This window comes from Bubalus bubalis, chromosome 20, assembly GCF_019923935.1.
Source record: "Bubalus bubalis isolate 160015118507 breed Murrah chromosome 20, NDDB_SH_1, whole genome shotgun sequence".
In the NCBI taxonomy this organism is placed as follows: domain Eukaryota; kingdom Metazoa; phylum Chordata; class Mammalia; order Artiodactyla; family Bovidae; genus Bubalus; species Bubalus bubalis.
Genome location: NC_059176.1, coordinates 23,025,485 through 23,045,254, shown reverse-complemented (window position 1 = coordinate 23,045,254; position 19,770 = coordinate 23,025,485). Strand labels below are relative to the sequence as shown.

Genomic DNA, 19,770 nt, shown 5'->3' with positions numbered 1-19,770 from the left:
CTGAAGCGTTCTTTGTCTAAGAGGTGGGTACTGCTTTTTGCTAGCCCAACTGGAGTCCGACTGCAGCTTTTTTCATTCAACCATTCCTTCTCAACACGTCCCTCTTCTCTCCCTGGGGTCCCATCCCCACTCTCCCATTCACCTCAAGACAAAAACAGAACCGGAAATCCCATTTCCGCCAGTTTCTGTGGAAACTCCACAACGCTCAAGTTGAGGCCACAAGACACGTTTTTATGGACGTTTCCCTCCCCTAACCAGATTAACTTTTGTCTGGGGAATATTTGGTCTCACAGAATGCGCCTTTCACCTCATACCTGATAATCTTAACTACTAAAACTGTCTTCTCCAAACTCCAGCGAAGATCTCCCAAGCTTGCTCTGTTGCCCAGGGGCCCCGCCCCACGGCCCCAGTGGCGCGAAATGCGCATGCCCGGTGCGCGCCGCCTGCCCCTGCCCGGCGTCTGCCCCGCCCCTGATCGCCGTGGATCCTCGCGCGCCGCGCGCGTCTGGCCCCCTCCTCCGTTGTGCCCCGCGGGGACATTCACGAGCGCGCGCACCTCCTCGCGCAGAGGAACCCGGAGTTGGGAGGCTCCGAGCGAGCTGCGATTGGCTGACGTGGAGGCTGCGCGTCTGGCCTGAGAAACTCTGGACGAGAGCGCAGAGTCTGCTCCCGGGGCTGTGCAGGGCGCATCACAGGTAAACGGGTAGGGTGGGAGGTTTGGGCGATCCGAGAAAAGGAGGGGTTGGTTGAGACCAGCCCTGGAATTTCCGGCCACAGCCTCCTTGGAGAACGGCAAGGGGTCCCCCAGGAGCTGCACTGGGTGAATGTTGGCCCCGTGCGGCCGGGAATGATGGGGCTCCCTCGAAGGTCAGCGTTGTGTGGTCCCCCGGTCTACTTTCTCGGCAGGATTTCGGCATCTTCCCCTGTTTCTTATTACAAGAGTGCTGCAGCTGAGTTTTTATTCGAGGTTTTTTTGTTGTTGTTGTTGGTTTGCTTTTCCCTTAAGAGGCAGTGAATTGGAGGTCCTGGCTCAACCTAGGATTGATTCCGTGCCCTTGAGAGTCACTCACTGGTTTGCATTTCAGTTCTCACACTTTAAGTTTCGGCAAAGAATACGGTGATTCTTTAAGTAGGCGGAGCCATGCTGTAGAAAGATACTGTTAGAATTTTTTGAGTTCGTAGTGTCTCTGGGCCCACATTTTTCGTCCTTGCTGGAAGGTGACACCACCCGATACTATTTGTGAAGTATTTACTTTAAGCACCGTGGGTGGAAGGAACTGGATGAACACAAGATAACAACATTATTAGGATGTCGTGGGAAAAAAAAACTTTTCCACCAGAAGAGGCTTTTTGAAAGGCTCCTTTGAACATTTTATGCAGATTAAATCACAGTGGTAGTAGATAAAGGTGAGCCAAAACAAAGGGCCAAACAAAAGTACGTTTTAAGGAGCTCCCCCCGCCCCCCCTTCTTTCCCAGACAACTTTCACAATAACAAGTTACTGGCTTTTCAAAGTTTCTCCTTGGGATCTATTGTGGAACTAACCTGAAATGACAGTTACATAAACATGTGGGTATCCTGTGCAGTAGTACACCAAGAGAATTAATTAAAACAAAACTACCTTCTATGTAAGGTAACAGGGATTAAGATAGCTCACTGGTGGTAAGGACGGCAAATCAGAAAAGTGAACAGAAAATGTACACAATTTTCCTTCAAAGGCATAGTTTGTAAATATGAAACGTTTTTGCTGTGATAATTATTAAAGGTTAATAGACACACAGAAAAGTGCATGAATCATAAGTGTACAGTTCACTGAATTTTCACCAAGTGTGTATATCCAAGAAAGAGCATTACTCACATCCTAGAAGCCCCACTTTTCAGTTTCTGACATCATCAATAAATTTACTGATTATTGACTTTATATAAATGGAAACATACAGTGTATAGTCTTTTGTGTCTCACTTTTGCTTAATATTTGCGGGATTTATAGAAGTTATGTAGCAGTTGTTTGTTCTTAATACTGTGCAGAATTTTATCCAGCTTTTGGCTATTACTAATAGGTCTGGTGTGAACATTTTTTTGTAAGTATTTTGGTGAATGTATGTATACATTTCTGTTGGATATATTCCCACTGGTGAAATGACTATATTATAGGCTATGCATATATGTATTTCTAATATTGTTGTTGTTGTTTAATAGCTAAGTAGCATCCGACTCTTTTGCCACCCCACGGACTGTAGCCTGCCAGGTTCCTCTGTTCATGGGATTTCCCAGGCAAGAATACTAGAGTGGGTTGCCATTCTATTCTCCATGGGATCTTCCCAGGCAAGGATTGAACCTACATCTCTTGCATTGGCAGGCCGGTTCTTTACCACTAAGCCACCTGGAAACCCATTTCTGGTATGTTGTTCAGTTGCTCAGTCCTGTCCGACTCTTTGTGACCCTATGACCTGCAGCATGCCATGCTTCCCTGTCGTCCATCACCAACTCCCGGAGCTTACTCAAACTCATGTCCATTGAGTCAGTGATGCCATCCAACCATTTTGTCCTCTGTCATCCCCTTCTCCTCCTGCCTTCAATCTTTCCTATCATCAGGGTCTTTTCTAATGAGTCAGTTCTTCGCATCAGGTGGCCAAAGTGTTGGAGCTTCAGCATCAGTCCTTCCAATGAATGTTCAGGACTGATTTCCTTTTGACTGGTTGGATCTCCTTGCAGTCCAAGGGACTCTCAAGAGTCTTCTCCAACAGCACAGTTCAAAAGCATCAATTTTTCCATGCTCAGTTGGATCAATTATTGTTCAACTCCTACATCCATACATGACAACTAGAAGAGCCATAGCTTTGACTAGACAGACCTTTGCTGGCAAAGTGATGTCTCTACTTTTTAATATGCTGTCTACATTGTTCATAACTTTTCTTCCAAGAAGCATGCATCTTTTAATTTCATGGCTCCAGTCACTGTCTGCAGTGGCTTTGGAGCCCAAGAAAATAAAATCTATTACTGTTTCCACTTTTCCCAATCTATTTGTCGTGAAGTGATGGTACAGGGATACCATGACCTTAGAGTTTTGAATGTTGAGTTTTAAGCCAGCTTTTTCACTCTCCTCTTTCACCTTCATCAGGAGGCTCTTTTGTTCTTCTTTGCTTTCTGCCATTTCTGGTATACATTACTAAAAAATTGTTCAAATCAGTTTCCACATGCTTGAAACATTTAGCATCATTCTTTTCATTTTACCCATTCTGTTGGGTAGTGATGTCACATTGTGGTTTTTCCCTAATTTCTCTGCTGATGAATATTTACACCTCTCTGTATGTCTGTTGGCCATTTGGGTATCTCCAGTGGCAGGGGGTCATCACATTTTCTGTAAAGGGCTGGATAGTTAATAGAGGCATCTTGCTTTGTAGAGTTTCAGTTAAGGCAATACTGTGTGAGGCTAGGACTACTTGTATTTTAGGCTTTGCAAGCCACATAGTGTCTGTTTCATATAGTTTGTATTTTCTTCTTTCCTTTCTTTTTTTGCCTGCTTGTTGGCATGCTTCCCTGTCTGCCTTACCTCCTTTCTCCCCTTCTTTTCGTCCTTCATCTCTCCCTCTCATTTTTCTCTTTAATTTTCTTTTCTCCTTCCTTCCTTCATTTTGTACTTCACTAACCATTACGGTGTTGAAAATGACTATTCATAAATGACCATTTGATCTTCTGCTCATTGTTGATGGTGACATCATTCAGTTCAGTTCAATCATTCAGTTGTGTCCGACTCTTTGCGACCGCATGGACAGCAGCACTCCAGGCTTCCCTGTCCTTCATCAACCCCTGGAGTTTACTCAAATTCATGTCCATTGAGTCGGGGGTGCCATCCAACCATCACATCCTCCGTCGTCCTCTTCTCCTCCCACCTTCAATCTTTCCCAGCATCAGGGTCTTTTCCAATGAGTCAGTTCTTCGCATCAGGTGATCATAGTAGTATTGGAGTTTCAGCTTTAGCATCAGTCCTTCCAATGACTATTCAAGACTGATTTCCTTTAGAATTGACTGGTTGGATCTCCTTGCAGTCCAAGGGATTCTCAAGAGTCTTCTGCAACACCACAGTTCAAAAGCATCAATTCTTGGGAGCTCAGCTTTCTTCATAGTCCAACTCTCACATCCATACATGACCTCTGGAAAAACCATAGCCTTGACTAGGCAGATGTTTGTTGGCAAAGTAATGTCTCTGCTTTTTAATATTTGCTGTCTAAGTTGGTTGTAACTTTTCTTCCAAGGAGTAAGCGTCTTTTAATTTCATGGCTGCAGTCACCATCTGTAGTGATTTTGGAGCCCCCCAAAATAAAGTCTGTCACTGTTGCCACTGTTTCCCCAATTATTTGCCATGAAGGAATGGGACCAGATGCCATGATCTTCGTTTTCTGAATGTTGAGCTTTAAGCCAACTTTTTCACTCTCCTCTTTCACTTTCATCAAGAGGCTCTTTAGTTCTTCTTTGCTTTCTGCCATAAGGGTGGTGTCATCTGCATATCCGAGGTTATTGATATTTCTCCCAGCTGTCTTGATTCCAACTTGTGCTTCATCCTGCCCAGCGTTTCTCATGATGTACTCTGCATAGAAGTTAAATAAGCAGGGTGACAACATGCAGCCTTGATGTACTCCTTTCCCGATTGGGAACCAGTCTGTTGTTCCATGTCCAGTTCTAACTGTTGCTTCCTGACCTGCATACAGATTTCTCAGGAGGCAGGTCAGGTGGTCTGGTATTCCCATCTCTCGTCAGAATTTTTCACAGTTTATTGTGATCCACACAGTCAAAGGCTTTGGCATAGTCAATAAAGCAGAAATAGCTGTTTTTCTGGAACTCTGTTGCTTTTTCGATGATCCAGCGGATGTTGGCAATTTGATCTGGTTCCTCTGCCTGTTCTAAATCCAGCTTGAACATCTGGAAGTTCATGGCTCACGTACTGTTGGAGCCTGGTTTGGAGAATTTTGAGCATTACTTTGCTAGCATGTGAGATGAGTGCAGTTGTGTGGTAGTTTGAGCATTGTTTGGCATTGCCTTTCTTTGGGATTGCAATGAAAACTGACCTTTTCCAGTCCTGTGGCCACTGCTGAGTTAGTATTAGTATATATTCAAGTAAATACCTAAATCACTTCTATAAACCACCTAAAAAAAGAGTTGTTAGCTAAATATGTTAACATACTTTAAAAAAAGTTTGTTTTTTTTTTTTTGTTTTTTTTTTATACTTTTAGTGCTAAGTGAAAGGCAAGGGGCTAAAAATAAGAGATGAACTGCACAGCCCAGTGAAGCATTTAAGGAAGACAGGCCCTTGAAGTCAGGGAGGGGTGCCACAGGTGAGTTTCATGGGCCAAGTCATTGGTAATTGAAAGTGAAAGTCGCTCAGTCGTGTCTGACTCTTTGCAACCCTATGGACTGTACAGTCCATGGAATTCTCCAGGCCAGAATACTGGAGTAGGTAGCCTTTCTCTTCTCCAGGGAATCTTCCTAATCCAGGAATCAAACCTACGTCTCCTGCATTGCAGGCAGATTCTTTACCAGCAGAGCCAAAAGGGAAGCCCTTGTGGAAGTAATTGTTAATTACCTCCTATATTATGAGTGTACTCAATCATGTAGATATAAGTTTCAACCAAGCCTTCCCAAGATGGAACAGCTCAAAAGATAATATCCATCTCAAAGTATGGCAAAAAGTTTATGCTTTTTGATACTTTTTTTTACTTAATGTCGACAACTGCCTGGATATCCATCTCTTTCATAGTCTTTTATGTAAATCAACAAAGGTTGTATTTCCTTTCTTTTCTCATTTCTTTCCTCTCTTTTATTCCTCAGGTTTAAAGGGAATAAGAGATATTTAACACCAAAACATTACAGTCACACATTGCTATTGTTCAGTTGCTCAGTCGTGTCCAACTCTTTGTGACCACATGGACTGTAGCATGCCAGGCTTCCCTGTCCTTCATTATCTCCCAGAATTTCCTCAAACTCATGTCCATTGAATCAATGATGCCATCTAACCATCTCAGCGTCTGCTGCCCCCTTTCCCTCCTGCCCTCAATCTTTCCCATCATCAAGGTCTTTTCCAGTGAGTTGACTCTTTGCATCAGGTTGCCAAAGTATCAGAGCTTTTCTTCAGCATCAAGAAGTATACTTTTACAAATAGTCCCATCAAATGTCTAACTCAATGAACCTATGAGCCATGCCATGTAGGGCCACCCAAGACAGACAGGTCATGGTGGAGAGTTCTAACAAAATGTGGTCCACTGGAGAAGGGAATGGCAAACCACTTCAGTATTCTTGCCTTGAGAATTCCATGAACAGTATGAAAAGGCAAAAAGATAGGACACTGAAAGATGAACTCCCCAGGTTGGTAGGTGCCCACTATGCTACTGGAGATCACTGGAGAAATAACTCCAGATAGAATGAAGAGATGGAGCCAAAGCAAAAACAACCCCCAGTTGTGGATGTGACTGGTGATATAAGCAAAGTCTGATGCTGTAAAGAGTAATATTTCATAGGAACCTGGAATGTTAGGACCATCAATCAAGGCAAATTGGAGGTGGTCAAACAGGAGATAACAAAAATGAACATCCTAAAATGAACATTTTAGGAATCGAGGAACTAAAATGGACTAGAATGGGTGAATTTAACTCAGATGACTATTGTATCTACCATTGTGGACAAGAACCCCTTGGAAGAAATGGAGTAGCCATCAAAGGCAACAAAAGAGTCCAAAATGCAGTACTTGGATGCAATCTCAAAAACAGCAGAATGATCTCTATTCGCTTCCAAGGCAAGCAATTCAATATCACAGTAATCCAAGTCTATGCCCCAACCAGTAATGCTGAAGAAGCTGAAGTTGAATGGTTCTATGAAGACCTACAAGACCTTCTAAAACTAACCCGCCAAAAAGATGTCCTTTTCATTATAGGGGACTGAAATTCAAAAGTAGGAAGTCAAGAAACACCTGGACTAACAGGAAAATTTGGCCTTGGAATACAGAATGAAGCAGGGCAAATGCTAATAGAGTTTTGCCAAGAGAACACACTGGTCATAGCACACACCCTCTTCCAAAAATACATGAGAAGACTACACATGGATATCACCAGATGGTCAATACTGAAATTAGACTGATTATATTCTTTGCATCCAAAGATGGAGAAGCTCTATACAGTCAGCAAAAACAAGACCAGGAGCTGACTGTGGCTCAGATCATGAATTCCTTATTCCCAAATTCAGACTTAAATTGAAGAGTGTAGGGAAAACCACTAGACCATTCAGGTACGACCTAAATCAAATCCCTTAGATTATACAGTGGAAGTGACAAATAGATTCAAGGGATTAGATCTGATACAGAGTGCCTGAAAAACTATGGATGGAGGATCGGGACATCATACAGGAGACAGGGAACAAGACCATCCCCAAGAAAAAGAAATGCAGAAAAGCAAAATGGCTGTCTGAGAAGGCCTTACAAATAGCTGTGAAAAGAAGAGAAGCTAAAGGCAAAGGAGAAAAGGAATGATATAAACATCTGAATACAGAGTTCCAAAGAATAGCAAGAAGAGATAAGAAAGCCTTCTTCATTGATGAGTGCAAAGAAGGAGAGGAAAACAATAGAATGGGAAACACTAGAGATCTCTTCAAGAACATTAGAGACAACAAGGGAACATTTTATGCAAAGATGGGCACAATAAAGATAGAAATGGTATGGATGTAACAGAAGCAAACGATATTAAGATGAGGTGGCAAGAATACACGGAAGAACCATACACAAAAGATCATCACATCCCAGATAATCACGATGGTGTGATCACTCACCTATAGCCAGACATCCTAGAATGTGAATTCAGGTGGGCCGTAGGAAGCATCAGTACAAAGAAAGCTAGTGGAGGTGATGCAATTCCAGTTGAGCTGTTTCAGATCCTACAAGATGATGCCATGAAAGTGCTGCACTCAATATGCCAGCAAATTTGGAAAACTCAGCAGTCACAGGACCAGAAAAGGTCAGTTTTTATTCCAATCCCAAAGAAAGGCAATGCCAAACAATGCTCAAACTACCACACAATTGCACTCATCTCACACTCATAGCAAAGTAATGCTCAAAATTCTCCAAGCCAGGCTCCAACAGTACGTGAGCCATGAACTTCCAGATGTTCAAGCTGGATTTAGAACAGGCAGAGGAACCAGAGATCAAATTGCCAACATCTGCTGGATCATCGAAAAAGCAACAGAGTTCCAGAAAAACAGCTATTTCTGCTTTATTGACTATGCCAAAGCCTTTGACTGTGTGGATCACAATAAACTGTGAAAAATTCTGACGAGAGATGGGAATACCAGACCACCTGACCTGCCTCCTGAGAAATCTGTATGCAGGTCAGGAAGCAACAGTTAGAACTGGACATGGAACAACAGACTGGTTCCCAATCGGGAAAGGAGTACATCAAGGCTGCATGTTGTCACCCTGCTTATTTAACTTCTATGCAGAGTACATCATGAGAAACGCTGGGCAGGATGAAGCACAAGTTGGAATCAAGACAGCTGGGAGAAATATCAATAACCTCGGATATGCAGATGACACCACCCTTATGGCAGAAAGCAAAGAAGAACTAAAGAGCCTCTTGATGAAAGTGAAAGAGGAGAGTGAAAAAGTTGGCTTAAAGCTCAACATTCAGAAAACGAAGATCATGGCATCTGGTCCCATTCCTTCATGGCAAATAATTGGGGAAACAGTGGCAACAGTGACAGACTTTATTTTGGGGGGCTCCAAAATCACTGCAGATGGTGACTGCAGCCATGAAATTAAAAGATGCTTACTCCTTGGAAGAAAAGTTACAACCAACTTAGACAGCAAATATTAAAAAGCAGAGACATTACTTTGCCAACAAACATCTGCCTAGTCAAGGCTATGGTTTTTCCAGAGGTCATGTATGGATGTGAGAGTTGGACTATGAAGAAAGCTGAGCTCCTAAGAATTGATGCTTTTGAACTGTGGTGTTGGAGAAGACTTGAGAATCCCTTGGACTGCAAGGGGATCCAACCAGTCCACCCTAAAGGAAATCAGTCCGAATATTCATTGGAAGGACTGATGCTGAAGCTGAAACTCCTATACTATGGTTACCTGATGCAAAGAATTGACTCATTGGAAAAGACCCTGATGCTGGGAAAGATTGAAGGTGGGAGGAGAAGAGGACGACGGAGGATGTGATGGTTGGATGGCACCCCCGACTCAATGGACATGAATTTGAGTAAACTCCAGGGGTTGATGAAGGACAGGGAAGCCTGGAGTGCTGCTGTCCATGCGGTTGCAAAGAGTCGGACTTGACTAAGGGACTGAACCGAGCTGAATCCCTAAGAACTGAATTCTCCCAACAGCCACTGACGGAAGTTGGAGATCATGTTCCAGTTAAACTTTGAGATGACTGTCGCCCTCCGTTAACACTGTGGCCTCAACCTTTTGAGAGACTCTGAACTGAGGACCTAATTGATCAGAAACTTTGAGATAATAAATGTGTGTTGTTTTAAGCTGCTAAGTTTTGGGGTGACTTGCTAGGTGTCAGTTGTTGTTCAGTTGCTAAGTCATGTCTGACTGTGACTCCGTGGACTGTAGCACTCCAGGCTCCTCGGTCCTCTACTGTCTCCAGTGTTTGCTCAGATTCATGTCCATTGAGTCGGTGATGCTATCTAACCATCTCTTCCTCTGATATCCTCTTCTTTTGCCTTCAATCTTTCTCGGCATCAGGTTTTTCCCCCAGCAATACTGATTCCACCTTGTGTTTCATCCAGCCCAGCCTTTTCCATAATGTACTCTGCAGTAAGTTACATAAGCAGGGTGACAGTATACAGCCTTGTCATACTCTTTTTCCCAATTTCGAGCCGGTCAGTTGTTCATGTCTGGTTCTTTTGCTTCTTGACCCACATACAGGTTTCTCAGGAGACAGGTAAGGTGGTCTGGTACTCCCATCTCTTAAAAAACTTTTCACAGTGTATTGTGATCCACATAGTGAAAGACTTTAGCACAGTCAATGACGTAGGTGTAGGTGTTTTTCTGAAACTCCCTTGCTTTCTCCATGATCCAATGAATGTTGGGAATTTGATCTCTGGTTCTTCTGTCTTTTCTAAATCCAGCTTGTACATCTGGAAATTCTCTGTTCACGTATTACTGAAGCCTAACTTGACGGATTTTAAGCATAACCTTGCTAGCATGTGAAATAAGCACAATTGTACAGTAGTTTGAGGATTCTTTGGCATTGCCCTTTTTACTTTTTTGCAAAGTAAAATATTAACCATTTAACTCTTCTGTAATTGTTTTATCTTAATTGCTGAGTATTTGTTTTATCTCAAAAATGGCAACATAAAGAGATGATTATTTTGAAGGTTGGTTTGGGGTTTCATTAAATTAGATAATCATGGGAGAGACTTACCATAGAACTGCTTTTGGCAATTGGTATGAGCACCTCTGATTCAGATATTGTCAGTATTGAAGGTGTTTTTAATTTAGATTTTATGCTGCTTGGGATGTAGATAGCCAGATAGTCTGCTCTTATTTATCTGCAGTTTTGCATTAGAGTGATTTGAGCATTATAAATATTTTTTTGAGAATTGCCTGTAGTATCCCTTCCTTGGTTTATAAGTTTTGAAAACTAAGAATACAGCAGGGATGGTTTTGTTGGAAGCCCTAATCCTGAATCTTTTTTTTTTTTTTTTTAATTTTTCTGTTGGAGCTTATGAGCTTTCCATCTTCATAGTTTTATCTTGAGGTTTCTGCTGTTCAAGATAAAACAAGTTTTGAAAAACTGGAAAAATAAAAGAGTATGTAATTAAATGATATAGTTCAGTTAACTTTAAAAATATTTATTGCAAATTTAATACATGTTAAAAAAGTATGTAAATATATATGGACAGTTCAATGAATAAATAAAAAGTTAATATCTATGTAACTACCATCAGATATCTGAATTGAAGAATCATTGAAATGTCCTTTTTAAAGTGTTATGTGACTCTGTTAGTGATGTCTTAATAACTTCTGCAGTTAACAGGTACAATACTTTGTGTCTATTACATGAAATTTGTTAATGCTTTTGTTAAAGTCTTCTCTTTCTGTATTGATTTGTGTGTGTGTGTGTGTATGTGTGCACTCACATGTGCTTGCCTGTCTGTAACTGATAATTTACTGTGTGTTAAATCTCCCTGTTTAATGTTGGATTTTATTTTCTCCTAGTAGTTTTCTGCCAATTTTTGGTTTATTTATTTTGAAGTCATGTTATTAGAAGCATATTCAGTTTTCTAATTTGTCTGTCTTCCTATGAATTGAACTTTTGTTCCATGAAAAAGTGTCCTTATTTATCCCTAGTAATGCGCTTCGTTTTAATGTTTAATCGGACTTTTTAAAAACTTTTTGAAATAATTTTAGACTTCCTGAAAAGTTGCAAAAATAGCACAGAGAGTTTCTGTAAACTCTTCAACCTTCTTCTAATGTTAACACGATGCATAATCAGTATAATTCCCAAAGCCAAGAAATTAATATTGTTACAATGCTAGTCACTAAATTATATAGTTTATCATTAGTTTTCTCGTAACAGTAGTATTCTTTTTTTGTTCCAGGACTCAATGCAGATCCTGCACTGTATTTAGTTGTCATGTTTCCTGTGTCTTATCCAATCTGTGACCTCTTTATGATTTTGGTTTAACTATATCAGCCTTTTTTTTGGTTAATGTGTACTTAGAATTGGTTTTTAAAAATCCAGTGGGACATCTTTGTCTTAAAATTGGAGCATTTGGTGGTTGGATCATTTAATCCATTCATATTTTGTGGGGTTTTTTTTTACCCTGTTATTTTGGAAATTATACATGCCTTATAATTCTTTTAGTGACTCTTGTAAAAACTATAGAATCCTGGAATGCATCTTTTCAGATTTTAATGCATTTCCTTATGTCTGTATATATACCCAACCACATAGTTTTGCTTTGTTTGCTTTTTTTTCCTTAATGTAACAATGGTCCTACTGTATTATTTTATGACTACTTCTTTGCCTTTATTAAAAAAATAAATGTATAATTGTTATAAACTCTTTCAAGCAACATAAATCTATAAAAAGTTGACAGCAAAACATTACCCCAGATTCTATCCCAGCAAAAATAACCTTCGTTAAAAACCATGTATACAGCATTTTGTGTGTCTGTTCCTTCAGTTCAGTTCAATTCAGTCACTCAGTTGTGTCCGACTCTTTGCGACCTCATGAATTGCAGCATGCCAGGCCTCCCTGTCCATCACCAACTCCCGGAGTTCACTCAAACTCACATACATCGAGTCTATGATGCCATCCAGCCGTCTCATTTTCTGTCGTCCCCTTCACCTCTTGCCCCCAATCCCTCCTAGCATCAGGGTCTTTTCTAATGAGTCAACTCTTTGCATGAGGTGGCCAAAGTATTGGAGTTTCAGCTTCAGCATCATTCCTTCCAAAGAACACCCAGGGCTGATCTCCTTTAGAATGGACTGGTTGGATCTCCTTGCAGTCCAAGGGACTCTCAAGAGTCTTCTCCAACACTACAGTTCAAAAGCATTAATTCTTCGGCGCTCAACTTTCTTCACGGTCCAACTCTCACATCCATACATGACCACAGGAAAAACCGTAGCCTTGACTAGATGGACCTTTGTTGGCAAAGTAATGTCTCTGCTTTTGAATATGCTATCTAGGTTGGTCATAACTTTCCTTCCAAGGAGTAAGCGTCTTTTAATTTCATGGCTGCAGTCACCATCTGCAGTGAGTTTGGAACCCCGAAAAATAAAGTCTGACACTGTTTCCACTGTTTCCCCATCTATTCCCATGAAGTGATGGGACCAGATGCCATGATCTTCGTTTTCTGAATGTTGAGCTTTAAGCCAACTTTTTCACTCTCCTCTTTCTCTTTCATCAAGAGGCTTAGGAGTGCTCAATTAGAAAAAAAAAAAAAAAAAAATTAAAAAGCCTAGCCATAGGCATGTGTTTGTGAAATTTCACAGCACCAGGAATTAAAAAAAAATTTTCTGAAGATTTCCAGAGAGAAAACCTAATAAGAAAAAAAATTGAATATATCAGCATCAGTCTTCTTGATCAGCAGAATGGCTAGTTAACTAACAATATGTAAAGTATGGAAGTTAGAATAAAGATGTTTTCAGATCTGAAAAGGCCTCAGAAATCCTGCTGTCAAAAAATAAAGAAGTAAAAAAAAGACCTGGGGTGTAGGAAATAGTAGATTCAACCCAGCAGAACAGTGAAATGATGTTCCAGGTGGGAGGGCTGTATAGCAGGCCTAGAGAGCAGATGGTCCAATTTGAGAGAATCCTCAGATAGGAAGTTTCCAGGAAAGAAATGGGGATTTAAGAGATCCTATGGATATGAGAGTTGGACTGTGAAGAAGGCTGAGTGCAGAAGAATTGATGCTTTTGAACTGTGGTGTTGGAGAAGACTCTTGAGGGTCCCTTGGACTGCAAGGAGATCCAACCAGTCCATTCTAAAGGAGATCAGCCCTGGGATTTCTTTGGAAGGAATGATATTAAAGCTGAAACTCCAGTACTTTGGCCACCTCATGCGAAGAGTTGACCTATTGGAAAAGACTCTGATGCTGGGAGGGATTGGGGGCAAGAGGAGAAGGGGACGACAGAGGATGAGATGGCTGGATGGCATCACTGACTCGATGGACGTGAGTCTGAGTGAACTCCGGGAGTTGGTGATGGACAGGGAGGCCTGGCGTGCTGCGATTCATGGGGTCACAAAGAGTCGGACACGACTGAGCGACTGATCTGATCTGATCTGATATCCTCTGGGCTGGAGTTTTCTCTGTTGGAAGGTTTTTTAATCTATAAATTCAGTTTCTTTAATATATATGGGCCTATTTTGATTAGCTATTCTTACTGAGTTGGCTTTGGTAGATTTTATCTTTCAAAGAATTTGTTGAATTTATAGGTGTTAAATTGTAATATTCCCTTTTAGTCTTTTTAATGTATATGGAATTGTTTTAATAGCCTTCTCTTCTTTCTGATATTGGCAATGCATGGGATCTTTATTTTTATCTTGATTAGTCTGGCCAAAGGGATTATCAATTTCATTGCTCTCAGAACCAGCCTTTGGTTTCATAGATTTTTCTATGTTGATTTTACATTTTCAGTTTTGTTAATTTTTGCTCTTTACCACTTTCATCGTTTCGTTTAATTTTCTCTTAATTTTGCATCTTTTTAAAGGGTGCAAGTTCAAGTATTAATGAGAGGCTGTCATACATATACATATATCCACTCCTTTTTTTTTTTTTAGATTCTTTTCCCATGTAGGCCATTACAGAGTACCGACTCGAGTTTCTTGTGCTAATAGTTTGCATATGTCAGTTTATCGCAGTTTATCCCTCCTCTCCTTATCCCCTGCTAACTATAAGTTTGTTTTCTACACCTGTAATTCTTTTTCTGTTTTGTAAATCATTTGTACCCTTGTTTTCTTAGAGTCCACATATAAGCAATATTATGTGATCAATTTGTCTTTCTGTGTCTGACTTACTTCACTCAATATGATGATCTCTGCTGCTGCTGCTGCTAAGTCGCTTCAGTTATGTCCAACTCTGTGTGACCCCATAGACAGCAGCCCACCAGGCTCCCCTGTCCCTGGGATTCTCAAGGCAAGAACACTAGAGTGGGTTGCCATTTCCTTCTCCAATGATGATCTCTAGGTCCATCCATTTTGCTGTAAATGGCATTTTTTTTTTGATAGCTGAGTAATATTCCATTGGGGCTTCCCTAGTGGCTCAGTGGTAAAGAATTTGCCTGCCAATGCAGGAGATGTGGGTTTGATCTCTGGGTTGGGAAAATTTCCCTGGAGAAGCAAATGGCAACCCACTCCAGTATCCTTCCTGGGAAATCCTGTGGACAGAGGAACTTGCAGGTTGCAGTCCGTGGGGTCACAAAAGAGTCAGACACAATTTAGCAACTTAACAACAACAACAAACAACATTATTTTATTGTATATATGTACCGCATCCTCTTTATCCATTCCTCTGTTGATGGACATTTAGGTTGCTTCCATGTCCTGGCTATTGTAAGTAGTGCTGCAGTGGACATTGAAGTACATGTATCTTTTCAAGTTATGGTTTTCTTCAGCTGTATGCCTAAGAATAGGATTGTTGGGTCATATGGTAGTTCTGTTTTTAGTTTTTTTTTAATCCCTAAAAAAGCTCCTAAGTTGTTGGGTTTTTTTTTAAGAATTATAGAAATAAAGTTCTTTTATCCCTAAAGAACATCTATAGTGTTCTCCATAGTGGCTGCACCAATTTACATTTCCACCAATATTTGCAAGTGAAGCAACCAACAAGGATTTAATCTCCAAAATATACAATTTGTGCAGCTCAGTATCCAAAAAAAAAATAACCCAATCAAAAAATGGGCAGAAGATCAAAATAGACTTTTCTCCAAAGAAGACATACAGATGGCCAAAAGGCACATGAAAAGATGGTTAGCATCACTAAGTATTTGAGAAATGCACATCAAGACTACAATGAGGTATTACATCACACTAGTCAGAATGGCCAACATCAAAAAATCTATAAATGCTGGAGAGGGTGTGGTGAGAAGAGAATCCACCTCCCTTTTTTAATGTATGTGTTTAATACTATAAATTCCCTCCAAACACTGATCTTGGTCTTCCCTTGTGGCTCAGTGGTAAAGAATCTGCCTCCCAATGAAGGAGATGCAGGTTCGATCCCTGAGTCAGAAAGATCCCTTGGAGAAGAAAATGGCAACCCACTCGGGTATCCTTGCCTGGGAAATTCCATGGACAGAGGACCCTGGTGGGCTACAGTTCATAGGGTCACAAAAGAGTTCGACATGACTAAGCAACTAAACAACAGCCATGCTGATCTAGCCACATCCCACCAATTTTGGTATGTTGTGTTTCCATTTTTATATCAGTTCAGTTCAGTTGTTCAGTCATGTCTGACTCTTTGCGACCCCATGAACCTTAGCATGCCAGGCCTCCCTGTCTATCACCAACTCCTGGAGTTTACCCAAACTCATGTCCATTGAGTCGGTGATGCCATCCAACCATCTCATCCTCTATCGTCCCCTTGTCCTCCTGCCTTAAATCTTTCTCAACATCAGGGTCTTTTCAAATGAGTCAGCTCTTTGCATCAGGTGGCCAAAATATTGGAGTTTCAGCTTCAACATCAGTCCTTCCGATGAACACCCAGGGCTGATTTCCTTTAGGATGGACTGGTTGGATCTCCTTGCAGTCCAAAGGACTCTCAAGAGTCTTCTCCAATACCACAGTTCAAAAGCATATAGTTTGAAATATTTAAAATTTTCCCTTTACTCTTCTTTTTTGTATCATGTACTATTTAGAAGTCTTTAGGCATTTTCGAGATACCTGTCTGTTAATGATTTCTGGTTTATTTTGCTGTGATAAGATAGCATTGTATGATTTCAGTTCTCATCAACGTGTTGAGATCTTTTTTTTTTAATGGATCAGAATAGGGTCTTTTATGGTAAATGTGCCATGTGCACTTGAAAAGATTGTGTATTTTCCTCTGCTGTGTAGAGTTGTCTATGAATGTCAAATAGGTCAAGTTGGTTGATAACACTGAGTCCTCTGTATCTTTGCTGATTTTCTGAGTATTTATTGTCCTGATTCCTCAGTTTTCAGGTATAATCATGGATGTGTCTGTTATTCCTTTTATCAGTTCTCACCTCCTCTATTTTGACATTTTGTTGTGAAGTGCTTACATATTTAAAATTATTTGTGTCTTATTAGTGATCTAAACCCTGCAGTGTCCTTAGTCTTGGTCATGTTTCTTGTTTCACTTTGTCTCATATTAATATAGCTACTCCTCTTTCCTTTGATTAGTATTTGCCTGTTTTTTCCCACTGTGGCCTTTATCCTAAATAACATGGTTTGCTGTGTGCTGTGCTTAGTTGCTCAGTCATGTCCTACGTTTTGCAACCCCATGGACTGTAGCCTGCTGGGCTCCTCTGTCATGAGGATTCTCCAGGCAAGAATACTGCAGTGGGTTGCCATGCCCTCCTCCAGGGGATCTTCATAACCCAGGAATTGAACCCAGGTCTCCCACATTGCAGGCAGATTCTTTACCATCTGAGCCACCAGGGAAACCCAAGAATACTGGAGTGCGTAACCTATCCCTTCTCCAGGGGATCTTCCCAACCCAGGAATTGAACTGGGGTCTCCTGCATTGCAGCTGAACTACCAGGGAAGCCTAAATATATAGTTTATGAAAGGGTGATTTGCAGAATATTTCATTTTGTATTGGCAGGGTTTAGAACACACTGCCCCCCAAATATGACCCCTTGGCATATTGAATATTTTAAAGCTGAAGGATTTTGAGAAACGGCAGGTGCAAGAAGGACTCTCAGACCTCCCCTTTCTTCACTAAAGCAGATCATAAGACCCTCATGTGAGAGGGTCCCTCCTCCCTAAATCTGGAGGAAAGGAACATCCTTGTCTTCAGAGCTGGAGGATACCAAGAGGAATCTGAACGAACGGGCCTTGCCAAGTTTTTCCCAGTTTACTACCCATTGGCTCATACTCTTTTGTCCTATGGCATTTTTTCCATGACTCTCAACTCTTCATCATACCTTGTATAAAAATGCTTAGACCTGTTTCTTCACATCTTCATTTCTTTGTAAAGGCTCCCCTGTCATGTAAAACTTAGATTAATTAAATTTGTCTGCTTTTGTTTTGTTAATCTGTCTTTGTCAGTTTAATATTCAGACCCCTGCCAGGTATCCTAAGAGGATCAAGGAAGTTTTTCACCCCAACAGTGCTTTTTGTTATTTATGTATTTATTTTAAATAATGTTTTGGTTTAGCAAGTAATGTCTTACTAAGTATGACCTAAGATCATATATTGATAATTTATGTTACGGTATAAGGATATAAGTGTTCATAACACAATTAGAAAAAATTTTTGCATTATTATTCTAATTCTCGGATGGAATTTAAATGGTAATTTCTTACAGATACTATTTGTGTTTGGGTGTTGAAATGCTGTTTTGCATTGTCTCAATCATAAACATACAACTGAAAATTAAAAAAAAAATTCATTTTTTTAATGATATATTTTCTAAAGTATGGCAGACTTCTTTAAGCAGCATGTCTTGAAACTAATTAGTAGTTTAATACTTTATTATCTTTGAAATTTAATGTAAATCGAAGCTATTTCCTTAATTTATGTCAAACAGCTTGTTACCAGCATGGGAGCTGCAGATATTGTGTGATGTAGCTTAAGATAACCCAAAGTAGAACATTTTATTCAGTGGCATGAGCTGGCGCAGTGGGCAAGATTATTCTAATTCATTTGGGTAGGTGAACTGAACTTAGGAAGTTCGTATACAAAAACTCATTGTCTGAGTTTCTTTGTGATTCTTTACTGGTTCAGAAACTCCGCTTAGGATTTCAGTGGCTTAATTTCTATTGCCTTTATTTCTGCCAGATGATTAATTTTCATTTTAGTTTAAAATCTTCATCCACATCTTTAAAATGCCTATATTTTTGTTTGTTAGCCATCTTAGAATTAAGATCGCTTTTAAAATATTTTGTTACATGATTATTAACTGCTTGGTTTTGGTAGCTTTGGAAGCTTTTGACCTGCATGTTAAATATATCTTTAAATTAGAGAAATTAATTATTTTCTCCACTGAAGTTTTTGGAATCATTTTTCTTCTAAAACATGCTTTAAAATATTAAGGATTACTTTATGAGAAACAAAAGACTGTATTATTTGCCTGTTAGTGGATAGAAATTTAGACTGCTCTTTAACATCGCCACATTTCATTTTAATGAGACTTTTAAGTTGCCAAAACGTTGTTCCTTCTAGTAATATCCCTAACAGGAGATTATGATACTGCCATCCAATGGAATTAAGTAACCATTGAAGTAGTTTGAAGAAAAATACTTACGATATAATTTGTGAAAAACAAGTATTTGTAGACTTTGGTTGCACATATATAAATATGTAAAACAAAAGTGACAAAACACAATTTTAATTTTATATTTTGTTGTTGAATGTAAGGGATTATCTTTTTTCCTTCTTCCTATTTTTGTGTATTCTGGATTTTTTTTTATAGAATGTGGTCATTTGGGCAGTGCTAGAATTTCTATCTCTATTTTTTTTCTCTATCAGTGATTTCTACCAAATCAAGAATCCAGCATCTTTTAACATTAGTGTTGGATTCACCCTGACTTCTAAAGATTATTGTTGATTGTAACCAGTGTATTTGTTTTAAGAATATAATGATTTTTAAGCCCTTTGAAATCTCCCAAATGAGCTGTCAAATTTTTTTAAAGTAAATGATTATTTGGAAAACTGTTTCCTGTTTTTGAGAAATAATTCTCTAAGATCATCTGTGTGTATCACCTTCCCTTCTCTAGCTTTTGTCTATACTTTTTTTTTTTTAACTAATTTTTGTGTGTTGTTCATGTTGCTTTATTTTTTAGTGTTTTTGGCCCTGCCACATGACTTGTGGGATTCTAGTTCCCCTACTGGGAATTGAACCTAGGCCCTGGACAGTGAAGTGCAGAGTCCTAACCACTGTGCCGCCAGGGAATTTCCTGGACCTTTGTTTTTATTTTGTCCATGTTGTATCTTCCCTACTGATTTAGACTGTTTTCAGTTTCTCCATGTGCAAGAAACTACGAGATGTTTTGAGAGTTGACAAGGCTTTGACCACTCTAGTCCCCCACTTGAGACCTTGTTGAGGCCCTTTGCTTGCTGAAAATGTAACTGCTGTGCAGAGAGATGCTTGTGGC

At 40.0% G+C, this 19,770-nt stretch overlaps 1 protein-coding gene across 3 annotated transcripts in view; it reads left to right on the top strand.

The window, feature by feature from the left end:
* Window positions 1–438: 438 nt before the first annotated feature.
* MIPOL1 (mirror-image polydactyly 1) overlaps window positions 439–19,770 on the top strand; it is a 332,144-nt gene continuing 312,812 nt past the window's right edge. For all 3 annotated transcript variants that reach the window (XM_044932758.2, XM_044932757.2, XM_044932756.2), the window contains exon 1: window positions 439–695. The gene's annotated coding sequence lies outside the window, so the exon portion shown is untranslated. The remainder of the gene's footprint in view (window positions 696–19,770) is intronic.